General features: G+C 38.5%; 1 protein-coding gene across 3 annotated transcripts in view; it reads left to right on the forward strand.

Moving 5' to 3' along the window:
* Positions 1-2,335: 2,335 nt before the first annotated feature.
* LOC109890467 (collagen alpha-1(VIII) chain-like) overlaps positions 2,336-20,828 on the forward strand; it is a 36,314-nt gene continuing 17,821 nt past the window's right edge. The window contains exon 1 of one of the 3 annotated variants that reach the window (XM_031792882.1): positions 2,336-2,425. The gene's annotated coding sequence lies outside the window, so the exon portion shown is untranslated. The remainder of the gene's footprint in view (positions 2,426-20,828) is intronic. The other 2 variants (XM_031792884.1, XM_031792883.1) reach the window with 2 other exon arrangements.

A 20,828-nucleotide genomic window follows, 5' to 3' on the forward strand; every position in this document is an offset into this window, starting at 1 on the left:
CATGGATAGGAAGTCTGGGCAGGTATGATGTCAAAGATTCCATTCAACTGGTGGCTGTTCAATGTTTTTCCTTGATATGTAATGGAAGATAATACGGTGTCTAATAGATCAATAGAAACAGGGTGAGTGGTTCCTGCCAGACACCATAATGTGAGACAGGTGGGGCAGTAGAACAAATGGACAAAAAGTGTCCAGAAAAAGGTTGATATTTGTGTGTGTGCGTGTGAGAGAGAGAGAGAGAAGCAGCACTTGAGGACAGCCTATTTGTATTAGAAAATACTTTAATGAGGAGTGTGCCTATAGTGGATGCAAGACAGATGCAGCTGACAATAAAATGGGCGGTGGTTATGATAATGTTATCTAGATCAACAGGAATGGGCGGTGGTTATGATAATGTTATCTAGATCAACAGGAATGGGCGGTGGTTATGACAATGTTATCTAGATCAACAGGAATGGGTGGTGGTTATGATAATGTTATCTAGATCAACAGGAATGGGTGGTGGTTATGATAATGTTTTCTAGATCAACAGGAATGTTTTCTAGATCAACAGGTATGGGCTGTGGTTATGATAATGTTTTCTAGATCAACAGGAATGGGTGGTGGTTATGATAATGTTATCTAGATAAACAGGAATGGGAGGTGGTTATGATAATGTTATCTAGATAAACACGAATGGGAGGTGGTTATGACAATGTTTTCTAGATCAACAGGAATGGGTGATGGTTATGATAATGTTATCTAGATAAACAGGAATGGGAGGTGGTTATGATAATGTTATCTAGATAAACAGGAATGGGAGGTGGTTATGATAATGTTATCTAGATCAACAGGAATGGGCGGTGGTTATGATAATGGTATCTAGATCAACAGGAATGGGCGATGGTTATGATAATGTTATCTAGATCAACAGGAATGGGCTGTGGTTATGATAATGTTTTCTAGATCAACAGGAATGGGTGGTGGTTATGATAATGTTATCTAGATCAACTGGAATGGGCGGTGGTTATGATAATGTTTACTAGATCAACAGGAATGGGTGTTGGTTATGATAATGTTATCTAGATCAACAGGAATGGGTGGTGGTTATGATAATGTTTTCTAGATCAACAGGAATGTTTTCTAGATCAACAAGAATGGGCTGTGGTTATGATAATGTTTTCTAGATCAACAGGAATGGGCAGTGGTTAGGATAATGTTTTCTAGATCAACAGGAATGGGCGGTGGTTAGGATAATGTTTTCTAGATCAACAGGAATGGCGCAGGAAGGACATGGAAAACTGCAACATTACAACACGGATTCAATACGCCATCAAATTAATACGACAAATTGAACCAGCTGTTCACGCGCTGTGTTCTGTTGATGTGAAGTTCTGCAGCAGAAGCACCACTGAGTTGTACGGTGCTAGAGATCAGCAGCCGGCCCAGTGGACAGATACTGGGAGATATAGCTCTTCTACTTCACCTAAACACCACTGGTCCACTGAACCAAACTTCTATCCGTAGGAAATCATCACGCTAAAGAATGGTTTTAACAGATAAAATCAAATGAGAATCAAGGAGAAGCTCCTTACAGGAGTACTGTTAGAGGTTGGATTTATTTCCTTTGAGTGACCTGCCATGTCTCTATGTCCAACTCTCTTCTCTCTATCCACCTCTCTTCTCTCTATCCACCTCTCTTCTCTCTATCCACCTCTCTTCTCTCTATCCACCTCTCTTCTCTCTATCCATCTCTCTTCTCTCTATCCACCTCTCTTCTCTCTATCCACCTCTCTTCTCTCTATCCATCTCTCTTCTCTCTATCCACCTCTCTTCTCTCTATCCATCTCTCTTCTCTCTATCCACCTCTCTTCTCTCTATCCATCTCTCTTCTTTGTCCAACTCTCTTCTCTATCCCCATCTCTTCTTTCTATCCACCACTCTTATCTATATCCACCTCTCCTCTCCCAATCCATCTCTCTTCTCTCTATCCACCTCTCTTTTCTCTATTCACCTCTCTTGCAGTCTCTCTCCATCTCTCTTCTCTCTCCCTCTCTCTTTCTCTCTCCCTCTCTCTGACTCTGTATCCCTACTACTCAGGAGAATACCTCTCCACTCTCTCCCTCTCTTCTCTCTCTCCCCCTCTCTTCTATTATCTTTCTCTCTCCCTCTTTCACACTCTCTCGGGGGCTACCTCACCTCTCCCTCTGCCCACCTTCTCTTAGGGGTACTCCTCCCCAGTAGCTCCACCCACCTGCACATAATAGCCTAGTCTCCTCACCAGTAACTCCACCCACCTGAACATAAAAGCCTAGTCTCCTCCCCAGTAGCTCCACCCACCTGCACATAAAAGCCTAGTCCATGCTGTTTACTTCTGTTCAGGGGTCTGTATCACACTTCTGTAACTCCAGTGATAGTTCCCCTCAACAGACACACACTGAGCAAGGTAAGGACATCCTATAGGTTTCCTGGAGGAAGGTGTGGTCTGTCAGGATGAATTTGGCTGATATTATGATGATGATTTGGAGGGGTTTTGTGAACTGGGTGTTTATCAGGAGTGGATTCTCATTCTCTAGACCTGGTACCACCTGACTATTTGGTGCTTTCAATGTCTGCATTTTTCTCCTCCTGTGAGTTTGTGTATTCTGGCAAGGGTGACGAGGGAACGGGGCGAGATTCTTTGCACGTGTCTGGGTTGTTCTGAAGGCTATGTGGTTAAAATGAGGAGAACGTTCAGCTCAAATTGTTCAGTGTTCATTGGGACTTTTGTAACCTTTCTTCACTGAGAGATTCCCTGAAAAAGATCCTGCTGGAATAATCCTAAATCTCATGATGATGAGGCACTTATTTTTCCAAAGAGAAAAGGACATGTGAAACAGACAGTCTGTTCAGTAGAAATCCAGGGCTTGTCAGAGGTGTTAACTCTGAGAAAACTGACTCAGTACCTTTACTTCCAGTCTAGTTAGTTAATTTCACATCATGTATTAGGATGGCGATGTCATCTCCAGTCTAGTTAGTTAATACCACATCATGTATTAGGATGGTGATGTCATCTCCAGTCTAGTTAGATAATACCACATCATGTATTAGGATGGTGATGTCATCTCCAGTCTAGTTAGTTAATACCACATCATGTATTAGGATGGTGATGTCATCTCCAGTCTAGTTAGTTAATACCACATCATGTATTAGGATGGTGATGTCATCTCCAGTCTAGTTAGATAATACCACATCATGTATTAGGATGGTGATGTCATCTCCAGTCTAGTTAGTTAATACCACATCATGTATTAGGATGGTGATGTCATCTCCAGTCTAGTTAGTTAATACCACATCATGTATTAGGATGGTGATGTCATTTCCAGTCTAGTTAATACCACATCATGTATTAGGATGGTGATGTCATCTCCAGTCTAGTTAGTTAATACCACATCATGTATTAGGATGGTGATGTCATCTCCAGTCTAGTTAGTTAATACCACATCATGTATTAGGATGGTGATGTCATCTCCAGTCTAGTTAGTTAATACCACATCATGTATTAGGATGGTGATGTCATCTCCAGTCTAGTTAGTTAATGCCACATCATGTATTAGGATGGTGATGTCATCTCCAGTCTAGTTAATACCACATCATGTATTAGGATGGTGATGTCAACTCCAGTCTAGTTAGTTAATACCACATCATGTATTAGGATGGTGATGTCATCGCCAGTCTAGTTAGTTAATACCACATCATGTATTAGGATGGTGATGTCATTTCCAGTCTAGTTAATACCACATCATGTATTAGGATGGTGATGTCATCTCCAGTCTAGTTAGTTAATACCACATCATGTATTAGGATGGTGATGTCATCTCCAGTCTAGTTAGTTAATACCACATAATGTATTAGGATGGTGATGTCATCTCCAGTCTAGTTAATACCACATCATGTATTAGGATGGCGATGTCATCTCCAGTCTAGTTAATACCACATCATGTATTAGGATGGTGATGTCATCTCCAGTCTAGTTAGTTAATACCACATCATGTATTAGGATGGTGATGTCATCTCCAGTCTAGTTAGTTAATACCACATAATGTATTAGGATGGTGATGTCATCTCCAGTCTAGTTAATACCACATCATGTAGTAGGATGGCGATGTCATCTCCAGTCTAGTTAATACCACATCATGTATTAGGATGGTGATGTCATCTCCAGTCTAGTTAGTTAATACCACATCATGTATTAGGATGGTGATGTCATCTCCAGTCTAGTTAGTTAATACCACATCATGTATTAGGATGGTGATGTCATCTCCAGTCTAGTTAGTTAATACCACATCATGTATTAGGATGGTGATGTCATCTCCAGTCTAGTTAGTTAATACCACATCATGTATTAGGATGTCGATGTCATCTCCAGTCTAGTTAGTTAATACCACATAATGTATTAGGATGGTGATGTCATCTCCAGTCTAGTTAGTTAATACCACATAATGTATTAGGATGGTGATGTCATCTCCAGTCTAGTTAATACCACATCATGTATTAGGATGGCGATGTCATCTCCAGTCTAGTTAATACCACATCATGTATTAGGATGGTGATGTCATCTCCAGTCTAGTTAGTTAATACCACATCATGTATTAGGATGGTGATGTCATCTCCAGTCTAGTTAGTTAATACCACATCATGTATTAGGATGGTGATGTCATCTCCAGTCTAGTTAGTTAATACCACATCATGTATTAGGATGGTGATGTCATCTCTAGTCTAGTTAGTTAATACCACATCATGTATTAGGATGGCAATGTCATCTCCAGTCTAGTTAGTTAATACCGCATCATGTATTAGGATGGTGATGTCATCTCCAGTCTAGTTAGTTAATACCACATCATGTATTAGGATGTCGATGTCATCTCCAGTCTAGTTAGTTAATACCACATAATGTATTAGGATGGTGATGTCATCTCCAGTCTAGTTAATACCACATCATGTATTAGGATGGTGATGTCATCTCCAGTCTAGTTAGTTAATACCACATCATGTATTAGGATGGTGATGTCATCTCCAGTCTAGTTAGTTAATACCACATCATGTATTAGGATGGTGATGTCATATCCAGTCTAGTTAGTTAATACCACATCATGTATTAGGATGGTGATGTCATCTCTAGTCTAGTTAGTTAATACCACATCATGTATTAGGATGGCAATGTCATCTCCAGTCTAGTTAGTTAATACCGCATCATGTATTAGGATGGTGATGTCATCTCCAGTCTAGTTAGTTAATACCACATCATGTATTAGGATGTCGATGTCATCTCCAGTCTAGTTAGTTAATACCACATCATGTATTAGGATGGTGATGTCATCTCCAGTCTAGTTAGTTAATACCACATAATGTATTAGGATGGTGATGTCATCTCCAGTCTAGTTAATACCACATCATGTATTAGGATGGCGATGTCATCTCCAGTCTAGTTAATACCACATCATGTATTAGGATGGTGATGTCATCTCCAGTCTAGTTAGTTAATACCACATCATGTATTAGGATGGTGATGTCATCTCCAGTCTAGTTAGTTAATACCACATCATGTATTAGGATGGTGATGTCATCTCCAGTCTAGTTAGTTAGTACCACATCATGTATTAGGATGGTGATGTCATCTCCAGTCTAGTTAGTTAGTACCACATCATGTATTAGGATGGTGATGTCATCTCCAGTCTAGTTAGTTAATACCACATAATGTATTAGGATGGTGATGTCATCTCCAGTCTAGTTAATACCACATCATGTATTAGGATGGCGATGTCATCTCCAGTCTAGTTAATACCACATCATGTATTAGGATGGTGATGTCATCTCCAGTCTAGTTAGTTAATACCACATCATGTATTAGGATGGTGATGTCATCTCCAGTCTAGTTAGTTAATACCACATCATGTATTAGGATGGTGATGTCATTTCCAGTCTAGTTAGTTAGTACCACATCATGTATTAGGATGGTGATGTCATCTCCAGTCTAGTTAGTTAGTACCACATCATGTATTAGGATGGTGATGTCATCTCCAGTCTAGTTAGTTAGTACCACATCATGTATTAGGATGGTGATGTCATCTCCAGTCTAGTTAGTTAATACCACATCATGTATTAGGATGGTGATGTCATCTCCAGTCTAGTTAATACCACATCATGTATTAGGATGGTGATGTCATCTCCAGTCTAGTTAATACCACATCATGTATTAGGATGGTGATGTCATCTCCAGTCTAGTTAGTTAATACCACATCATGTATTAGGATGGCGATGTCATCTCCAGTCTAGTTAGTTAATACCACATCATGTATTAGGATGGTGATGTCATCTCCAGTCTAGTTAGTTAATACCACATCATGTATTAGGATGGTGATGTCATCTCCAGTCTAGTTAGTTAATACCACATCATGTATTAGGATGGTGATGTCATCTCCAGTCTAGTTAGATAATACCACATCATGTATTAGGATGGTGATGTCATCTCCAGTCTAGTTAGTTAATACCACATCATGTATTAGGATGGTGATGTCATCTCCAGTCTAGTTAGTTAATACCACATCATGTATTAGGATGGTGATGTCATCTCCAGTCTAGTTAGTTAATACCACATCATGTATTAGGATGGTGATGTCATCTCCTGAATATGATCATATGCTAAATCCTTCACTTAGCATTCAAATATTATTCATATTATTCACATTCATATCATTTGAGACAGAGAGAGAGTGAGAGGCTTTTGAACACAGATTAACCCATTGAAAACATACCTCCAGCAGTCAGGATATGTGCAGCCTGATGGCCTGTCCTTGTAAAGTCAGTAGGCCTTGTGTCCACTAGACATGACTATGTGGCTCTGGGCTTCTTAATGGGTTCCCTAAAGCCCCATGCAGCATCCTAGCTTTACCTTCACTTCCTGGCCCATAGATCTGAGCCTGGACCCTGAGGGCGACTCTATTCTGTCCCCCATCTCTTCCTCTCTCTCTTTCCCCACTCTTTTGCTCTCTCTCTTTCCCCTCTCTTCCTCCCTCTCTTCCTATACAAGGATTAGATACAGCAGCAGGTTGTTTCTGTCGTCTCTGAGGTTCATTGTGGGAGCATTCCTGGGTGTCTGCTGTGCAGCCTGAGAGAGAGGGCCAGAAAAAGGCCTGGGCAGCGGGTTGTCACTCTACCCTGCCCAGAGGGTTACTCTCCCCCTGAAGGTGTGGAACCACAGTACCCGGTGTGATCTGTCTTAGACCGCTCAGCCATTTCAGGGAGGGGTGGATGAAATCATTTGGAATTCAACTTCTAAGCCGCAACCTATTGTATGTGTTGTGTGAGCTAAGGCTGGTGCCCTTGCCTTGTTCAGGGTGAAGAGGTGATTCGGGTGTAGTCAGTTGGCAGAGATTTAACTCGACAACGAAAAGTGGAGATTGAGTCTCTGACATGGTTATAACTGTGTTCACCTGGTGATTTATTTATTTATTTATTTTCTGAAGTTTATTTGGACAGGGACAGCGTGCAACAGAAACATGCGTTGCTCCAGATTTAGCAAACAGCTCATTTACATACTTAGTCCCTGGGCAGGTGAACATATACTGTAACCACGACAACATTATATACAAAAGGACAACATATGTACATTAGACATTTAAAAACAACAGGAAGGACATATAGACACGTTTCAGAACAGAGACTAGGACATTACACATACTATTCATTGCACATATTGCTGTTGGACTTTATACATTTGAGTTGTAAAACACTTAACACATAAACACATAAAATCAGAATATTGCACATCAACCCTCGCCTCAGACTGACAAGTGGCTGTGTATTATAACGGGTCACTCTGATTATTGGGGGAGGAACATTTACATTTTCAACAAACAAATCACATAATGAAATTAGATTTAAACCTCTAAGGTCTCTCTCTCTCTCTCTCTCTCTCTCTCTCTCTCAATTCAATTCAATTTGCTTTATTGGCATGACGTAAAAATGTACATCTTGCCAAAGCTTACTTTGAATATTTACAATATTAAAATAATTGTAATGAATATTGTCAACAGGACAACAGTAACAACAATAACCAAGGGTCAAAATAACTATTGAACAATATAGAGGACATGGTTGGTTGGTCTGTCAGACACTGTCCCTCATCTTATGGCAGGCAGCAATGTAGTGCACTGCCAACCCTCAGCTCTCTGCGTCCTCCCCCAACAGGATGGGAAGCCTACTCTCATCAGAGAGGTCTTTGAAACCTTGAAGGGTTTCAAATTTGGGGAAATTACACTCTCTAATTATTTTATATTTCTGACATTTTGTCAGGAAATGCAGCTCTGTCTCGGGTTCTGCTGTCGTTGCACAGACTTTCCTCTACAGGGAGCCAGGTTTTTCTCTCTCTCTCTTTCTCTTTCTTTCTTTCTTTCTCTCTTTCCCTTCTGTCTGTCTGTCTGTCAGTCTGTCTGTCTGTCTTTTTCTCTCCTACTCTCAGCTAATGCCGTTGTATAAGAAGTGTTTATAAGGTTTAGGGGAATGTGCCCTGGGATCACACAGCTGCAGTGGCTGTGATTTGAGCACACTACCAAATACGGGACAGTAGCAGTCTATCCCTAGCAGATCAGCTCTACTGCCGGGAGCAGAGAAGCCCTGTTCCGTTCCACTGCAGCTGCTGTATCTGGTTCTTTAGTAGCTCGTCAGGATGTAACACCCACTGAATAGATGTATTGATAGTGCATTTAATTACAGTGCCTTCAGAAAGTATTCACACACAGTATTTCCACATTTTGTTGTGTTACAGCCTGAAGATAGAGATTTAGTTTCACTGACCTACACACAATACCCCATAATGTCAAATTGGAAGTATGTTATTAATATAATTTTTTTTACAAATGAAAAGTTGAAGTGCCTTGAGTCAATAGAGATTCAACCCCTTTGTTATGGCAAGCCTAAATAAGTTCAGAAGGAAAAATGGGCTAAACAAGTCACAAAATAAATTGCATGGACTCACTCTGTGTGCAATAATATCTAAGGTCCCTCAGTCGAGCAGTGAATTTCATACACAGATTCAACCACAAAGACCAGGGAGGTTTCCCAATGCAAATAAAGGCACCTATTGGTAGATGGGTAAGAAAAAGGCAAACATTGAATATCCCTTTGAGCATGGTGAAGTTATTAATTACACTTTGAATGGTGCATCAATACACCCAGTCACTACAAAGATACACAATGAGGCCAATGGTGAATTAAAATAGTTAGAGTTTAATGGCTGTGAAGGGAGAAAACTGAGGATGGATCAACAACATTATAGTTACTCTACAATATCAACCTAAATGACAGAGTGAAAAGAAGGAACTTCCTGTACAAAATAAAAAAACATTTAAAAACATCCTTACTGTTTGCTATAAGGCACTAAAGTAAAACTGCAAAAAAATGTGGCAAAGAAATGAACTTTATGTCCTGAATACAAAGCGTTATGTTTGGGGCAAATCCAACACCTCATGGTGTTGGCTGCATCATGTTATGGGTATGCTTTTCATCGGCAAGGACTAAAGAGTTTTTTAGGATAAAAATAAATGGAATAGAGCTAAGCACAAAACCTGGTTCAGTGCGCTTTTTAACAGACACTGGGAGACAAATTCACCTTTCTGCAGGACAATAACCTAAAACACAAGGCCAAATATACACTGGAGTTGCTTACCAAGATGTCATTGAATGTTCCAGAGTGGCCTAGTGACAGTTTTTACTTAAATATGCTTGAAAATCTATGGCAAGACTTGAAAATGGCTGTCTAGCAATGATCAACAAACAACTTGTTTGAGCTTGAAGAATAATGTGCAAATATTGCATAATCCAGGTGTGCAAAGCTCTTAGAGACTTACCCAGAAAGACTCACAGCTGTAATGGCTCTTAGAGACTTACCCAGAAAGACTCACAGCTGTTATCACTGCCAAAGGTGAATCTAACATGTATTGACTCAGGGGAGCTAATACTTATGTAAATGAGATATTTCTGTATTTAATTTGAAATACATTTGCAACAATTTCTAAAAACATAATTTCACTTATTTCATTATGGGGTATTGTGTGTAAATGGGTGAGACCCAATATATTTAATTTGTTTTGAATTCAGGCTTGTAACACAACAAAATGTGCAATAAGTCAAAGGGTATAAATCATTTCTGATAAAATAACTTGACAGTTAGATTCTGAATTGAAGTATTCATAGTGAATTTAATAATATTACTGACAAAATAACTTGACAGTTATGTGGATATCTAAAATAAAATAGCTTCAAAATTATGCAGATTCTGAATTGAAGTATTCATAGTGAATTTAATAATATTACTGACAAAATAACTTGACAGTTATGTGGATATGTGGAGTCATATTCTTAATAAAATATCCTTGAAAGTTACGCGGATGATGTCTCAAGCGAATGGCATGGAATTCACAATTCCTACGTGAGTTTTGTATGGCATGTGATATAGAACATATTTGATTGCTGAACTGTATAATACGTCAAGTTGTCTCAGACATCCATCACTATTCTCATCACTATCCTGTCTGGCCCATGGCCGTACTGTACATCTCTCTTCTGAGAGATCCTAAATGATCCTGGGTTTGGTTTAATGGTCTGGAGTGAAGCCATCAGCATGTGGGTAAAAACAAACCAACATGCTGTTCTATATATTTTATGGTGGATTATGGTACAGGGGGGAAGGAGAAATATGTGTTATGGTAACACCTTATGTAACCAACGGTAATAACATGTTATTATTAACATGGCGTTACATGGTAACTGCTTTGTAACTGCAGGGTAAAGTGTTACCAGTGTTATTGTGAAGAGAGCATCGACGACAGAAGCTAAAGTCCCTTAGACTGGTCTCTTGGATGGGATATTTCTCACACTGCAGTAGTTGGGAAAGTACTCAATAGTCATACTTAAGTAAAAGAAGAAGCTAAAGTCCCTTAGACTGGTCTCTTGGATGGGATATTTCTCACACTGCAGTAGTTGGGAAAGTACTCAATAGTCATACTTGAGTAAAAGTACAGATACCTTAATAAAACATAACTCAAGTCAAAGTGAATGTCACCCAGGAAAATATTACTTCAGTAAAAGTCTTAAAGTATCTGATTTTAAATGTACTTAAGTACAGCGGTGGAAAAAGTACTGAATTGTCATACTAAAAAAGTAAATGCTATACATCAAATTCCTTATATTAAGCAAACCAGACTACACAGGTTGTGTTTTATATTTACGGACAGACGGGCACACTCCAACACTAAGACATAATGAGTCTCCTGATCAGAGGCAGTAGGGATTACATTGCATTATATTGATAGGTGTGTGAATTTGACCATATTGCTGTCCTGCCTGAGCATTCCAAATATAATGAGTACTTTTGTGTCTCAGTGAAAATGTATGGGAGTAAAAAGTACATATTTTCTTATGTAGTGGAGTAAAAGTTGTCATAAATATAAATAGAAAAGTCAAGTACAGATACCCCCAAAACTACTTTAGTACTTCAACATAGTACTTTACACCACTGATACTGTGACATCATTTATCATCAGTCATTTATATCAGTTATGTCCATGGATTTAAACAGGTATAGAATAGAATACCTTTATTGGAAATTAGAGTTCAGTTCCTGGAGGGTTTACAACATTCAATACAGCTCAAAACTTCACAAGAATATCGTGCCTCTCCACAAAAGTGTGGCCTAAAATATGCGACAGCTCACAGTTCCCAGTGTTAACAACATAAATAGTCTTAGTCTGAGATCACCAAGTATTGTGAAGGTACCAAAGCCTTCCCAACATAAAGTCAGCCTCTCCTCAGCTTATTTGTGACCCTCTTGACCCCTCGTTGACCCTGACCTCCATTACGACGTCCTATTCCACCCAGCTCTGTGAACTGTGTACTGCTGAGGTCATCGTGATCACCATTGGTTTCCCACCTCTGGAGGCTGAGAGCTACGACCAAATAACTCAGGGTGACTCCTGTAGCCTTGCTCTGTAAAGAGAGCGTCTATGTGTGAAGGAATGCTGGAAAAGGCCAGGCACACACACATCGATCAGCTCATAAAATGGGCAGGACAACGGGAGTATTGGCAGAGGCGCTGACCTTTGCAGGGCAGGTATTTAGGCTGCTGGGAGTTGGGAGTGGAGTAGTGTTTGTGATGGGATAAATCACATCGGACAAGGCCAGATGAACAGCACATACAGGGAGAGGAGAGGGGAGAGGAGGGAGAAGAGAGGAGAGTAGAGGGGAGGGGAGAGGTGAAGGAGGGAGGAATGGAGAGGAGAGCTGGGGAACAAAGTTAAAGTGAGAGAAAGACAAAGGATCAGGAGTGAGTTGGAGGGAGGATTGATTCTTCTGCTGCTCCCCACACTACTGCTGTCAGAGTGGGACAGGAGACCTCACAGCCATCTCATCCTCATACAGTTGTCTGATGGGGCTAACAGGTCTAGCTCTCTTTCTTTCCCTCCCTCTTTCTTTCTCTACTTCTCTTTCTTGGGCTGTCTCTCTCTTGCTGTCTCTGTGTCTCACTCTCCTTCTCTCTGTCTCTCTCGTTTTCTCTCATTCTTTCTCTCTCTCTCTTCCTCTTTTCCTCCCTCCCGCTCTGTCTCTCTGTCTCTGCTGCCCAAGGGTCTTCACCTCTAGACCAGGTCAGCTGAGTGAAGTGTGGAGTAGTGTTCCTGAATACACAGAGAGAGCACCCACAGATGAGATGAAGACTAGAGGGAGAGAGAGAGGCTTAGGTCCCGATGGGTTTTACAGTCCCCAGATGTGTGTTTGGCTCCCGCTCTGCTCTGTCAGCTGATCGGACATTCCTGTGGCACCAGTGGTGTGTCTTTCCCTTTGAAACTCCAGAATGCTGCTGGGAAAAAGTCTAAGTGGGATACCTTTGGACGTCCCAACTCTGACGTCACCCCATTGAACTTGAAATATAAAACAGTTAGTTAGTGTTAGGTAAGGGTTATGTTTAAGATTAGGGTAAATGATAAGGTTAGGATTTAGGGTTTAAGGTCGGGAAGTCACACAAGGTTCCCAGATATCACTAACACATACTGCTGCTACTACGGAGCTGCTCTTCTTCTGTTTAACACACTACTCATTATTGGAGGCTGCTGAGGGGAGAATGGCTCATAATAATGGCCGGAACGGAGCAAATGGAATGGCATCAAACACCTGGAAACCATGGAAACCATGTGTTGATGTATTTGATACCATTCCACTGATTCTGCTCCAGTCATTACCGTGTGTGTGTGTGTGTGGTAGAGTAAGGTTGGAGTGGTTGCCATGGTTACCTGTGGACATCGGTTGGGCGAAAGGGAATGGGATGACACCAAAGACAATGGGCTTCTTTAGGGCACCAGCCACAGCCTGTAGGAAGGGAACCTGAACTGAGGCTCTGATCTAAAATCAGCTTACTCTCATCATATCCTAACCTTACCTATTAGATGGGGAAATGCTAAACTTGACCTTGGATCAGTGAGTACTGATGTAGGATCTTATTTTGAGCCAGTTTCCTACAGCAGGAAAATAATGCTGCAGCAATAGGAAATGTGAATTATGTGGATTATAATTATTGAACATTTTTTGTATGGGTTGATACATTTTTCATTAGGACAAATCAAGTCTGACATTTTAAAGTGGAAATTACAACCTTTAGGAGCCTTTTTAAACCTTGAATACACTACAAGTTTCAGCAACAAAACAAAAAGTTTCAGCAAGAAAAGAGTGATCAAATTAAGACCCTACATCTGTAGGGTAAAACTCCTTTTATTCAGGGAAGGAAAGAGAGCACACAGGTTGGTCCATGGGAAGGTGTCAGGTATTTCCCTCTGGTATTCTGTATAGAGTTTCCAAGGGCAGCTTTGTAAGATTTACAGTACTTTGTCTCCAGTCACGCGTCCTACCTTTGTGTTCAGAGGACATGATCCGCATTCAACTTAAACTGTTCAGGCTTGATTTCTGGAACCGACGCAAGCAAAACGGCATCAAGTACAGCCCAACGTGGTAAACATGAAAATCCTTCCTTTTGTTCCCTCCTTTTCCCTCACTCCATCTCTGTTCCATAGAATATGTTTAACCCACTAACCTTTTGACTGGGAGTCTGTTCCAGCTTAGCTTGTCTCCATTGCCAGTCTTCGAGTGATATGCGTCATATACAGCGTGTTGAATATGTTTCAACATTTATTCGCCACGTGCACAGGATATAGGATACAGGATACTGTGAAATTCTTCCTTGAGAGCTCTTTCCCAACAATGCAGTGATAATGATAATACTAGTAGAGAAAAAGTACACAAAAAGTACAGTATGGCAGGATAAAAAAACGGTTTTCAGTTTTTGTGAACATTAGAAATACATCTGATGGTATTCTGGGTAGAGAAGGAACGGGTCCTCTGAGCTGCCTATTGTCTTACTGAGCCTCATAACAGAGAGTCTGATTTTACCACCTCAACAGTCCAGAGTTCAGATCAGTGGAAAATATGATATTATCCCTTATTTATTTGCTTGCTGTGTCGGTGTTTGAAGTGAGGTTGCAGTTTGATCAGAATCAGAAACAAGCCGTGTTCGTTTTGGATAGACGATGACAGGGCCAGTAATGTTCACGTATAAGTTCACTTGTCTACTTTCCTTGTTCACTGCATGTTTACATAGTGAAGGGGTATTAGGCCAAGGGGTGCCGTTGAAACAGCGATGCCAGACCTGACTACAGACTACTAAAGAAGCACATATCTCAACAGCATGGTTGGTATTCAACATGCTTTTCCTCATGATCCCCTTTTGATTATTGAGAATTAAAGTTACCATCTGGAAGCAGTCAGGCAAATACAGTGGAGAAATGGAAATGTGATTATTTTCAAACCCCCGAGTTGGGGGCGATAAAAGAGTTGTGGCGTGGGACCAAGCAGACACTGCTGTGGTTGGAAGTGGTGGCAAACAGACATCCTGTGGTAGAATGGCAAAAGCTTTTTTTTTTTAATGATTTGAGTCAGTTAAGAACAAATTCTTATTTACAATGATGGCCTACCCCGGCCAAACCCGGACGACGCTGAGCCTATTGTACGCCGCCCTATGGGACTCCCAATCACATCCGGATGTGATACAGCCTGGATTTGAACCAGGGACTGTAGTGACACCTCTGGCACTGAGGACAGTGCCTTAGACCCATGCGCCACTCGGGAGCCACTTTGTTGCATTATCATTATTGTTTTGCACCACACAAAAAATCCCAGGTTAGTGTCTAGGTCAGGGCTCTCCAACCCCGTTCCTGGAAAGCTACCGTCCTATAGGTAGAAAACCTGCAGGGGGTTGCTCACCAGGAACAGGGTTTGAGAGTCCTGGTCTAAGTATTGACAGAGGGTTCGGAGAAATACATTTTGGCAGCCCGTTGAAGGAATATTTAGACGTTTGACTGACTTTTGTTGTTCCAACAGCAAGCTCCAGAGAACAACGTGAGAATTTTATTGCAGTCATGTGAATCTGATAAGTAAATAAGGCAGGGAGTGGGGAGGAAACAGGTTGCTTTTGCAGCTGAGAGCTTGGACCCGGCTCAGTTGTTGGATTCTGACTCTGCTGTGTGCCGGACTCCGTCTCCCTAGCTCCTCGGCCAAATTGAGGAGCCAAAGAAGATGGCTCCCACAGGCCTCTTGCAATTGGTCCGTCTAGAATCCCTTGGAATATCCAAGACTGTCACCCGATTGGTTGATGTGTGAGTGGGCTGCGTGGAGACTGGAAAACAGCAGCTGTGAACCCTTGTACCTCGGCTCTCTTTAACTCTGGGTGTCTGGCCCTCACTGTCCACAGGGGGAGTAGTTAAAGCACAGTATTGTTAAATGAACTAGGGGTGTTGGTAGGACAGGTTTTGGTAATTGAATAGGATGTATTTTGGTCTGGTTGCTCTCAGCAGGGAGGCAGATTGACACGTCCTTGGAGACGTGCCATGATGCATCTGTTTTAAAGAGCCTATTGCTCTTCTCTGTTTTCACTGCTGTTGTTGTTGTTATTGTTGTTGTCAGTAACCCCTTATTTCCGGGTCATATACTTTTTATTATTATTATTTACTCATTACAAAGCGAGTAAATAAAAAAAATGATATTGCAGTGCTGTCCGGTGTTTATCCATTCGTGTTTGGCAGCACTCAGTCCTCTGTCCATGGTGCTGGATACATACATTGTAAACACAATAGTTCAATCTTTTTCTTCCTGAAAATCTTATCGGATCAGAAGTATCCCCACTCAGCTCTTTCATGTTTGTGTATTATTTTAATCAAAGCTGTAAATCAACCTTAATCCAGAGGTCTCAGAGTCATTTCCGACATGAAGCCTAAGGGATGTCTTCTGAGTCTGGGAATAATTGTCTCGCTGATCACTGTGGATGCCAAGAGTGTGCAAAGCTGTCATCAAGGCAAAGCGTGGCTACTTTGAAGAATCTCAAATATACAATATATTTTGATTTGTTTAACACTTTTTTGGATACTACATGATTCCATATGTGTTATTTTATAGTTTTGATGTCTTCACTATTATTCTACAATGTAGAAAATAGTCAAAATAAAGAAAAACCCTGGAATGAGTAGGTGTGTCTAAACTTTGACTAGTACTGATATATATATATATATATATATATATATATATATATATATATATATATATATAATAAGATTATTAAAAAATTAGAATGATAAAGCTGTAAAACATTACTCTAAATATAAACCATCAGCTCAGTGAATACCATTGGTGTTTAATATGAGGGTTTCAGCTTGAAATATCATTTATCTGTATTTTTTTTACACACTTGTATTTAGTTTTCTATGTCAATATGTCTTTGTTGTAAATGTGTTAGTTATGTAAATGTGGCAGTTATGAAGTTGCAGAGTTAACTGAAAATAATGTTGATTAGTTATGTAAATGTGGCAGTTATGAAGTTGCAGAGTTAACTGAAAATAATGTTGATTAGTTATGTAAATGTGGCAGTTATGAAGTTGCAGAGTTAACTGAAAATAATGTTGATTAGTTATGTAAATGTGGCAGTTATGAAGTTGCAGAGTTAACTGAAAATAATGTTGATTAGTTATGTAAATGTGGCAGTTATGAAGTTGCAGAGTTAACTGAAAATAATGTTGATTAGTTATGTAAATGTGGCAGTTATGAAGTTGCAGAGTTAACAGAAAATAATGTTGATTAGTTATGTAAATGTGGCAGTTATGAAGTTGCAGAGTTAACAGAAAATAATGTTGATTAGTTATGTAAATGTGGCAGTTATGAAGTTGCAGAGTTAACTGAAAATAATGTTGATTAGTTATGTAAATGTGGCAGTTATGAAGTTGCAGAGTTAACTGAAAATAATGTTGATTAGTTATGTAAATGTGGCAGTTATGAAGTTGCAGAGTTAACTGAAAATAATGTTGATTAGTTATGTAAATGTGGCAGTTATGAAGTTGCAGAGTTAACTGAAAATAATGTTGATTAGTTATGTAAATGTGGCAGTTATGAAGTTGCAGAGTTAACTGAAAATAATGTTGATTAGTTATGTAAATGTGGCAGTTATGAAGTTGCAGAGTTAACTGAAAATAATGTTGATTAGTTATGTAAATGTGGCAGTTATGAAGTTGCAGAGTTAACTGAAAATAATGTTGATTAGTTATGTAAATGTGGCAGTTATGAAGTTGCAGAGTTAACTGAAAATAATGTTGATTAGTTATGTAAATGTGGCAGTTATGAAGTTGCAGAGTTAACTGAAAATAATGTTGATTAGTTATGTAAATGTGGCAGTTATGAAGTTGCAGAGTTAACTGAAAATAATGTTGATTAGTTATGTAAATGTGGCAGTTATGAAGTTGCAGAGTTAACTGAAAATAATGTTGATTAGTTATGTAAATGTGGCAGTTATGAAGTTGCAGAGTTAACTGAAAATAATGTTGATTAGTTATGTAAATGTGGCAGTTATGAAGTTGCAGAGTTAACTGAAAATAATGTTGATTAGTTATGTAAATGTGGCAGTTATGAAGTTGCAGAGTTAACTGAAAATAATGTTGATTAGTTATGTAAATGTGGCAGTTATGAAGTTGCAGAGTTAACTGAAAATAATGTTGATTAGTTATGTAAATGTGGCAGTTATGAAGTTGCAGAGTTAACTGAAAATAATGTTGATTAGTTATGTAAATGTGGCAGTTATGAAGTTGCAGAGTTAACTGAAAATAATGTTGATTAGTTATGTAAATGTGGCAGTTATGAAGTTGCAGAGTTAACTGAAAATAATGTTGATTAGTTATGTAAATGTGGCAGTTATGAAGTTGCAGAGTTAACTGAAAATAATGTTGATTAGTTATGTAAATGTGGCAGTTATGAAGTTGCAGAGTTAACTGAAAATAATGTTGATTCGTTATGTAAATGTGGCAGTTATGAAGTTGCAGAGTTAACTGAAAATAATGTTGATTCGTTATGTAAATGTGGCAGTTATGAAGTTGCAGAGTTAACTGAAAATAATGTTGATTCGTTATGTAAATGTGGCAGTTATGAAGTTGCAGAGTTAACTGAAAATAATGTTGATTCGTTATGTAAATGTGGCAGTTATGAAGTTGCAGAGTTAACTGAAAATAATGTTGATTCGTTATGTAAATGTGGCAGTTATGAAGTTGCAGAGTTAACTGAAAATAATGTTGATTCGTTATGTAAATGTGGCAGTTATGAAGTTGCAGAGTTAACTGAAAATAATGTTGATTCGTTATGTAAATGTGGCAGTTATGAAGTTGCAGAGTTAACTGAAAATAATGTTGATTCGTTATGTAAATGTGGCAGTTATGAAGTTGCAGAGTTAACTGAAAATAATGTTGATTCGTTATGTAAATGTGGCAGTTATGAAGTTGCAGAGTTAACTGAAAATAATGTTGATTAGTTATGTAAATGTGGCAGTTATGAAGTTGCAGAGTTAACTGAAAATAATGTTGATTAGTTATGTAAATGTGGCAGTTATGAAGTTGCAGAGTTAACTGAAAATAATGTTGATTAGTTATGTAAATGTGGCAGTTATGAAGTTGCAGAGTTAACTGAAAATAATGTTGATTAGTTATGTAAATGTGGCAGTTATGAAGTTGCAGAGTTAACTGAAAATAATGTTGATTAGTTATGTAAATGTGGCAGTTATGAAGTTGCAGAGTTAACTGAAAATAATGTTGATTAGTATGTAAATGTGGCAGTTATGAAGTTGCAGAGTTAACTGAAAATAATGTTGATTAGTTATGTAAATGTGGCAGTTATGAAGTTGCAGAGTTAACTGAAAATAATGTTGATTAGTTATGTAAATGTGGCAGTTATGAAGTTGCAGAGTTAACTGAAAATAATGTTGATTAGTTATGTAAATGTGGCAGTTATGAAGTTGCAGAGTTAACTGAAAATAATGTTGATTAGTTATGTAAATGTGGCAGTTATGAAGTTGCAGAGTTAACTGAAAATAATGTTGATTAGTTATGTAAATGTGGCAGTTATGAAGTTGCAGAGTTAACTGAAAATAATGTTGATTAGTTATGTAAATGTGGCAGTTATGAAGTTGCAGAGTTAACTGAAAATAATGTTGATTAGTTATGTAAATGTGGCAGTTATGAAGTTGCAGAGTTAACTGAAAATAATGTTGATTAGTTATGTAAATGTGGCAGTTATGAAGTTGCAGAGTTAACTGAAAATAATGTTGATTAGTTATGTAAATGTGGCAGTTATGAAGTTGCAGAGTTAACTGAAAATAATGTTGATTAGTTATGTAAATGTGGCAGTTATGAAGTTGCAGAGTTAACTGAAAATAATGTTGATTAGTTATGTAAATGTGGCAGTTATGAAGTTGCAGAGTTAACAGAAAATAATGTTGATTAGTTATGTAAATGTGGCAGTTATGAAGTTGCAGAGTTAACTGAAAATAATGTTGATTAGTTATGAAAATGTGGCAGTTATGAAGTTGCAGAGTTAACTGAAAATAATGTTGATTAGTTATGTAAATGTGGCAGTTATGAAGTTGCAGAGTTAACTGAAAATAATGTTGATTAGTTATGTAAATGTGGCAGTTATGAAGTTGCAGAGTTAACTGAAAATAATGTTGATTAGTTATGTAAATGTGGCAGTTATGAAGTTGCAGAGTTAACTGAAAATAATGTTGATTAGTTATGTAAATGTGGCAGTTATGAAGTTGCAGAGTTAACTGAAAATAATGTTGATTAGTTATGTAAATGTGGCAGTTATGAAGTTGCAGAGTTAACTGAAAATAATGTTGATTAGTTATGTAAATGTGGCAGTTATGAAGTTGCAGAGTTAACTGAAAATAATGTTGATTAGTTATGTAAATGTGGCAGTTATGAAGTTGCAGAGTTAACTGAAAATAATGTTGATTAGTTATGTAAATGTGGCAGTTATGAAGTTGCAGAGTTAACTGAAAATAATGTTGATTAGTTATGTAAATGTGGCAGTTATGAAGTTGCAGAGTTAACTGAAAATAATGTTGATTAGTTATGTAAATGTGGCAGTTATGAAGTTGCAGAGTTAACTGAAAATAATGTTGATTAGTTATGTAAATGTGGCAGTTATGAAGTTGCAGAGTTAACTGAAAATAATGTTGATTAGTTATGTAAATGTGGCAGTTATGAAGTTGCAGAGTTAACTGAAAATAATGTTGATTAGTTATGTAAATGTGGCAGTTATGAAGTTGCAGAGTTAACTGAAAATAATGTTGATTAGTTATGTAAATGTGGCAGTTATGAAGTTGCAGAGTTAACTGAAAATAATGTTGATTAGTTATGTAAATGTGGCAGTTATGAAGTTGCAGAGTTAACTGAAAATAATGT

Source organism: Oncorhynchus kisutch, linkage group LG16 (genome assembly GCF_002021735.2).
Source record: "Oncorhynchus kisutch isolate 150728-3 linkage group LG16, Okis_V2, whole genome shotgun sequence".
Classification (NCBI taxonomy): domain Eukaryota; kingdom Metazoa; phylum Chordata; class Actinopteri; order Salmoniformes; family Salmonidae; genus Oncorhynchus; species Oncorhynchus kisutch.